Genomic DNA, 8816 nt, shown 5'->3' with positions numbered 1-8816 from the left:
AGTTGGATCTCATGGAGGCATTTCCTCAACTGAAGGTCCTTTCTCTGTGATAACTCCAGCTGTGTCAAGTTGACACAAAACTAACCAGTACATAAGCCTTATTACTTCATAAGGTTTTCTTCCCAAATAATATTTTAATCATTATGGTTTAATTTGTTAATATATCTACAGTGACAAATATTTCAATTTTTAATTACCTTGACAGTTACTCTAAGGAAATTATTACATCCTTTAGTTTGACTACTGTATGCAATAAACATCAGACATTAGGTTAAATTTTATTTGAATCACTAAGATGCAGCCACAGATTAATCACAGTTAGTCGGAATTTTACCATTTATGTATTTTAAATGATAGTAGTTCTTACCTAAAACTATGTTCAAAAAATGTCTCATTAATTTAACTAAGCTTGTTTTCCTTAGTTAAAAGTTATACAAAGAAATTAAAATTCAAATATAGTTTTCAAATCTTTGGTCTTCCCTCAGCAAAGAAAATACTAGATGTTGTCCTTTTAACTTGCAGCTTTGCAATTTTATGAGGTCCCATTTGTTGATCCTTGATCTTACATCACAAGCCATTGTTGTTCTGTTTGGAATATATCCCCTGTGCCCATATCTTCAAGACTATTTCCCAATCTCCTCTATAAGTTTCATTATCTCTGGTTTTATGTGAAGTTCCTTGATCCATTTAGACTGGAGCTTTTTACAAGGAGATATGAATGGATAAATTCTCATTCTTCTACATGCTAATCATCAGTTGAGCCAGCACCATTTGTTGGAAATGCTGTCTTTTTTGCACTGGATGGTTTTCGCTCCTTTGTCAAAGATCAAGTGACCATAGATGAGTGGGTTCATTTCTGGGTCTTCAGTTCAATTCCATTATTCTACATGTCTGTCACCATACCAGTACCATGCAGTTTTTATCACAGTTACTCTAGAGTACAGCTTGAAGTCAGGGATGGTGATTCCACCAGAGGTTCTTTTATTGCTGAGAATAGTTTTGCTTTCCTAGTTTTATTGTCATTCCAGATCAAATTGCAAATTACCCTTTTTAACCTTTTTAAAGATTTGAGTTGGGATTTTGATGGAAATTGCATTGAATCTGTAGATGGTTTTTGGCAAGATAGCCATTTTGACTATATTAATTCTGCCAATCCAATAGCATGGAGATAATTCTGTCTTCTGAGAACTTCTTCAATGTCTTTCTTCAGAGACTTGAAGGTGGGAAAAGATCTTTACCGATCCTAAATATGATGGAGGGTTAATATCAAATATATACAAATAACGCAAGAAGAAAAGCAAGTAACCCTATTAAAAATAGGGTACAGAACTAAACAAAGAATTCTCAACTGAGGAATACCAAATGGTTGAGAAACACCTAAAAAATGTTCAACATCCTTAATGACCAGGGAAATGTAAATCAAAGCAATCCTGAAATTCCACTTCATACTAGTCAGAAGGGCTAAGATCAAAAACTCAGGTGACAGCAGATGCTGGCAAGGATGTGGAGTAAGAGGAAGACTCCTCCATTTCTGGAGGGATTGCAAGCTGGTACAATCACACTGGAAATCAGTTTGGCAGTTCCTCAGGAAATTGGACATAGTACTACTTGAGCATCCAGCAATACCACTCCAGGGCATATACCCAGAAGATGCTCCAACTGGTAATAAAAACACATGCTCCACCATGTTCATAGCCACCTTATTTATAATAGCCAGAAGCTAGAAAGAGCCCAAATGTCCCTCAAGAGAGGAATGGATACAGAAAATGTGGTACATTTACACAATGGTTTACTACACAGCTACTAAAAACAATGAATTCATGAAATGCTTAGACAAATGGATGGATTTGGAGGATATCATCCTAAGTGAGGGAACCCAATCACAGAAGAACACACATCATATGTACTCACTCATAAGTGGGTATTAGTCCAGAACTCAGAATACCCAAGATACAATTTGCAAAACACATGAAGAAAGAAGACCAAAGTGTGGATATTTCGATCCTTCTTAGAAGGGAGAACAAAATATCCACGGAAAGAGTTACAGAGACAAAGTTCACAGCAGAGACTGAAGGAATGTCCATTCAGAGACTGCCCTACCTGGGGATCCAACCCATAAACAACCACCAAACCCAGACATTATTGCGGATGCTAATAAGATCTTGCTGACAGGAGCCTGATATAGGTATCTCCTGAGAGGCTCTTCCAGTGCCTGACAAATATAGAAGTAGATGCTCACAGCCATCCATGGGACAGAGCACAGGGTCCCCAATGAAGGAGCTACAGAAAGTACTCAAGGAGCTGAAGGCATTTGCAGCCCCATAGGAGGACCTACAATATGAACTAATCAGTAACTCCAAAGCTCCCTGGGACTAAACAACGAATCAAAGAAAATACATGGTGGGACTCAGGGCTCTAGCTGCATATGTAGCAAAGGATGGCCTAGTTGGTCATCCATGGGAGGAGAGGTCCTTGGTCCAGTGAAGGTTCCATGCCCCAGTATGGGGGAATGCCAGGAGTGAGTGGGTTGGGGAGCAAGAGGAGGGGGTAGGGTGTAAGGGATTTTCGCGGGGGGGGGGAGACAGGAAAGTGCATAACATTTGAAATGTAAATAAATAAAATATCTAATAAAAAAGAAAGAAAATACAGAATGAGCAGATGAAATTAAAATCAGTTGCTGATTTTGACACTGCTTAACTTTTCATATAACACATGTAAAATAAAACATATTTTCATTAACTTCCTTACAACCTTATTTTAATAAACTATAAATCTTTTAATCCACTATGATTTGGTAGCAATTTATGATCCCTAAAAAATATGACATCTTCACTTGCATTATCAATATACTAACTAATGTAAAATATATAAATCATAAATACATGAATTTTATTCTTTTAAAATAGCACACAAATTATTTTAATACATTTTATTTATTAAATAATCTTATATTCTGATTCTCAAATGATTCTATTTCTCCCTCCTAAAATACTTCTCTGTTATTTGTCTTCAACTGCCTTATGTCTTTATTTTCTTTTTATATACCACCATTTCTCACCTGAATTATTTTATTATAAATGTGAAATACTTGAATAAGTTACTTTGCCTGAAGAAATATTATTTGTAGGTTAGTGGAAGTTCATATTAAATGCCACTAGGAACACAGGTGAGCACAGTATTAGAGAATACTTCTTGTCAAATGTTCCTTGAAAATAACTCTATTGGATGCATGGGAATGCAATAAAATGAAGAGATGCTGAGGGTAATTTAGTGGAGTCTTTAAAGGAATAAGCAGGCAACATGCTTACTTTATCAATTGTAGAAGAACATTTAACATAAACCCCTGCTGAAAATAAAACTATTTAATTACATCTTAGAAAATGGGAAAAAAAGTTTTCTTTGGAAATTTCAAATTTATGGTTTTGTTTAAGAGAATAAATTTGAAAACACCAGCAAGATAAAGTGGTAAAATATACCTAAAACATAATGAAGCCATTAAAGGAATTGTATGTAATTAAACAGCTTCAAAAACAATAAAAAAGTAGGAATAACAAAGCAGAGTGTGAAAAAATAATACGGAAAAAAAAAATGAAGGCCAATAGTTACCAGCTACTAAGACATGAAAGCACATTCACAGCAAACTATTTAAAACAAAGTTTGAGTGTATCATTCACATGATGATACAGGTGATTATAAAATCAATTTCACATTTTATGTACTATTTTTGTATGATTCTCTCAGTGTGTAATACAATACTATCATATGTCTGTCACTGTCACAAAGTGTTAACCCTATGGTGACTAGTACCTTCTGGAGCAGAAAGACAAATTCTATCATATCAGCTACTCTTCAACATCCAGATTCAATGTTCCATGCACACCCATGAATTCATTCACACATATTTAAATGTACTTTGGAAGCATTATTGTAACATTTTTCACTGATTTTCATTCATCTGAATATTCTGTTGCTCAAGAAAGAGCTGTTTGGTGTAAATTTATGTCTGACTTGAATTAATGAGCATTCCTCATTAATGGAAAACTGAATAGACAATTTTTGCTTATAGAAACATAGAGATAAAAAAGACAATATGATAGAAAATATACTTGTGGTATTTGACAACTGTCCCAGGGTTTATAATATGATGGAGATGAGAAATAATTCAAAGAAGTAAAGAACTGCTTGCAATGTATAAACAGGATCAGAAATGCTGAACAGACATACTTAGTATCTGATCCCAACACTTACAAATCTAATTCAGAAAAAAATGATAGAGGATATTTGGGAAAAAAGAATAAGAAATATAAATGAAGGAATGAGAATTTTTTTAAGAGTTATTTTTTAAAAAAATATCTGGTTTAAAATTCCTTGTCTTCTTAAAGTTACAGTGAAAAATAATGTTTTTTATAATAGACATATATGTGGTTTAGGTTGTTTTAAAAACTGAGTTGTTTCAAAAGCAGTACAATCTTTGTTCAAGATATATACCGCTACATAACACTATATAATCATATTTTACAATCCAGACTTTATCCCTTTCCTGGTCCACTCTCTGACTGTTCCATATAGCATACTTCCCCCCTCCCTTCTTCACTAGGATGTCCTCACCCCCACACACCTACCACACGAGATGGTTCCACTCCCTGTGGCCTCCAGTCTCTTGAGGGTTTGATGCTTCTTCTCTGACTGAGTCCAGACTCAGAAGTCCTCTGATGTATGATTGTTGGGGACCTCATAACATATGGTGTGTGCTGCCTAGTTGGTGACTCTGAGTCTGAGATACGTCTGGGGTCCAGGTTAGTTGAGACTGGTGGTTTATTAGAGGGTAAACATGCTCCTCAGGTTCTTCCAGCTTTTTCCTAACTCAACCACAGGGTTCAGCTGCTTCTGTCCATTAGTTGGGTGTAAATATCTGCATCCATCTGACTCTTTCAGCTGCGTGTTGGGTCTTTTCGAGGGCACTAATGATAGACCCCTTTTTGTGAGCACACCATAACATTAGTAATAGTGTCAGGCCTTGGGAACTTCCCTTGAGCTGGATCCCATTTTTGGGCTGTCACTGTACCACCTTTTTCTTCAGACTCTTCTGCATTTTTGTCCCTGCAGTGTTTCAGGAACAATTCTGGGTTAGAGATATTGAGTGTGGGATGGCAAGCCCATCACTCCAGTTGATGCCTTATCTTTCTACTGGAGTTAGGCTCTACAACTGCCCTCTCCCCACTGTGGGGCATTACATCTAAGGTTCCTCCCTCTCTTTGATTCCTGAGAATCTTTCAGCTCCCAGGTCTCTGGTAAATTCTAGAGGGTCTCAACACATCTTCCCTCTCAAGAATGCCTGTTTCTATTCTTTCTGCTGGCCCACAGGGCTTCAGTCCTGTTCCCAAAACCCAATACCTGATTATGTTCCCCTCTGCTCCTCCCTGGCTCCTTTCTCTCCCAGATCCCTCCCTCTCTACCTCAATGATTGCTTTCTTCTCCCTCCCAAGTAGGATTGAGGCATCCACACATGGACCCTTCGGCTTGTTAAACTTCTTGAGATCTGTGGATTTTATCCTGAGAATTCTGTACAATTTTAGCTAATATCCATGTATTACTGAGTGAATACTATGCATGTACTTTTGCGTCAGAGTTACATCACTCAGTATAATATTTTATAGGCCATCTATCTACTTGCAAATTTTATGGTGATCTCATTCCATTTTTTTAGATTTTTTATTAAATATTTTCTTTATTTACATTTCAAATTCTATCCTGAAAGTCCCCTATAACCTCCCTACAGCCCTGCTCCCCAACCCACCCACTCCTGCTTCCTGGCCCTGGCATTCTCCTGTACAGGGACATATAATGTTCACAAGACAAGGGACCTCTCCTCCCAATGATAGCCCACTAGGCCATCTTCTGCAACATATGGAGCTAGAGACACGAGCTTTGGGGGTAATGGTTAGTTCATATTGTTGTTCCTCTTATAGGGTTGCAGACCACTTCAGCTCCTTAGATACCTTCTCTTGCTCCTCCACTGGGGGCCCTGTGTTTCATTCACTAGATGACTATGAGCATCCACTTCTGTATTTGCCAGTCACTAGCAAAGCCTCACAGGAGACAACTATAGCATGGTCCTGTCAGCAAAATCTTGTTGGCATATGCAATAGTGGCTGGGTTTGGTGGCTATTTATGGGATGGATCCCCAGGAAGGGCAGTCTCTGGATGGTCCTTCTGTCCATCCCAGCCCCAAACATTGTCTCTGTAACTCCTTCCATGGGTATATTTTCCCCATTCTAGGGAGGAACAAAGTATCCACACTTTGGTCTTCCTTCATCTTGAGTTTCATGTGTTTTGCAAATTATATCTTGGGTATTCTATGTTTCTGGGCTAATATCCACATATCAGTGAGTGCATGTCATGTGAGTTCTTTTGTCTTTGATTAACTCACTCAGGATGATATCCTCCAGATACATCCATTTGTGTAAAAATTTCATAAATTCATTGTTTTTAATTGCTGAGTAGTACTCCATTGTGTAAATGTACCACATTTCCTGTGTCCATTCCTCTGTTGAGGGATATCTGGGTTCTTTCCACTTTCTGGCTATTATAAATAAGGCTGATATGAACATAGTGGAGCATGTGTCTTTATTACAAGTTGGAACATCTTCTGGGTATATGCCCAGGAGAGGTATTACTGGATCTTCTGGTAGTACTATGTCAAGATTTGTGAGGAAACACCAGACTGATTTCCAGAGTGGTTGTACAAGCTTGCAATCCCACAAAAAAAAAGGGAGGAGTGTTCCTCTTTCACCACATCCTCATCAGCATCTGCTGTTATGTGAATTTTTGAACTTAGCCATTCTGACCAGTGTGAGGTAGAATCTTAGGGTTGTTTTGATTTGCATTTCCCTGATCATTAAGGATCTTGAACATTTTTTCTGATTTTTCTCAGCCCTTTCGTATTCCTTAGTTGAGAATTCTTTGTTTAGCTCTGTACCCCATTTTTTAATAGGATTATTTGATTTTCTGGATTCCAGGTTTTTGAGTTCTTTGTATATATTAGATATTACACCCCTATCAGATTTAGGCCACCAATCTGTTGGTGGCCTTATTGTCTTATTGATAGTGTCTTTTGCCTTACAAAAGCTTTGCAATTTTATGAGGTCCCATTTATCGATTCTTGATCTTACAGCACAAGCCATTTTGGTTCTGTTCAGGAATTTTTCCCCTGTGTCCAAATCTTCTAGACTTTTCTCCACTTTCTTGCCTATAAGTTTTAGTGTGTCTAGTTTTATGTGGAGTTCCTTGATCCACTTAGAATTGAGCTTTGTACAAGGAGATACTAATTGATCAGTCTTCTACATGATAACCTCTAGTTGATCCAGCACCATTTGTTGAAAACGCTGCCCCCCCCCAACACACACTGGATGGATTTAGAACCCTTGTCAAAGATCAAGTGACCATAGGTGTGTGGGTTCATTACTGGGTCATCAATTCCATTCCATTGATCTACCTGTCTGTCCCTGTACAGTACCATGCAGGTTTTTTTGTGTTTGTTTTGTTTTGTTTTGTTTTGTTTTGTTTTGTTTTGTTTTTTCTCTGTAGAACACCTTGAGGTCAGGCATGGTGATTCTACCAGAGGTTTTTTTTTAATTGTTGAGAATAGATTTTTCTATCCTAGGATTTTTTGTTATTCCAGGTGAATTTGCAAAATGCCCTTTCTAACTAAATGAAGAATTTATTTGGAATTTTGATGAGGATTACATTAAATCTGTAGATTGCTTTTGGCAAGATAGCCATTTTGACTATATTAATTCTGCCAATCCATGAACATGGGAGATCTTTCCATCTTCTGAGATCTTCTTTGATTTCTTTTGTCACAGACTAGAAGTTCATATCATATAGATCTTTCACTTCCTTAGTTAGAGTCACAACAAGGTATTATATGCATTTTTGTGACTATTGAGAAGGGTGTTGTCTCCCTAATTTCTTTCTCAGCCTGTTCATCCTCTGTGTAGAGAAAGGTCACTGACTTCTTTGAGTTAATTTTATATCCAGATACTTCACTGAAGCTGTTTATCTGGTTTAGGAGTTCTCTGGCAGAATTTTTAGGGTCACTCATATATACTATCATATCATCTGCAAGTAGTGATGGTTTGACTTCTTCCTTTTCAGTTTGTATCCCCTTGATCTCCTTATGTTGTCTAATTGCTCTGCCTAAGACTTCAAGTAGGGAGAAAGTGGTCAGCCTTGTCTAGTCTCTGATTTTAGAGAAATTGCTTCAAGTTTCTCTCCATTTAGTTTGATGTTGGCAACTGGTTTGCTTGTGGTATATTGCTTTTATTATGTTTAGGTGTGGGCCTTGAATTCCTGATCTTTTCAACACTTTTATCATGAATTAGTGTTGGATTTTGTCAAATGATTTCTCAGCATCTAATGAGATGCTGAGATTTGGTTTTAGTCTTTTAGTTTGCTTATATAGTAGACTACATTGAAGGAATTCCATATATTGAACCATCCCTACATTCCTGGAATGAAGTCTACTCGATCTTGATGGATGATCCTATACATGTGTTCTTGAATTCAGTTAGCAAGTATTTTATTGAGTAATTTTACATCGACATTCATAAGGGAAAATGGTCTGAAGTTCTCTTTTTTTGTTGGGTCTTTTATGTTGTTGTTGTTTAGGTATCAGAGTAAAAGTAGCTTCATAGAATGAATTAGGTAGAGTACCTTTTTTTTTCTATTTTCTGTAATCATTTGAGGAGAATTGGAATTAGGTCTTCTTTGAAGGTCTGATAGAACTCTGCACTAAACCTATCTGGTCTTGGGTT

This window comes from Mus caroli, chromosome 10 (assembly GCF_900094665.2).
Source record: "Mus caroli chromosome 10, CAROLI_EIJ_v1.1, whole genome shotgun sequence".
Classification (NCBI taxonomy): domain Eukaryota; kingdom Metazoa; phylum Chordata; class Mammalia; order Rodentia; family Muridae; genus Mus; species Mus caroli.
Note: the sequence above shows the minus strand (reverse complement) of the source record.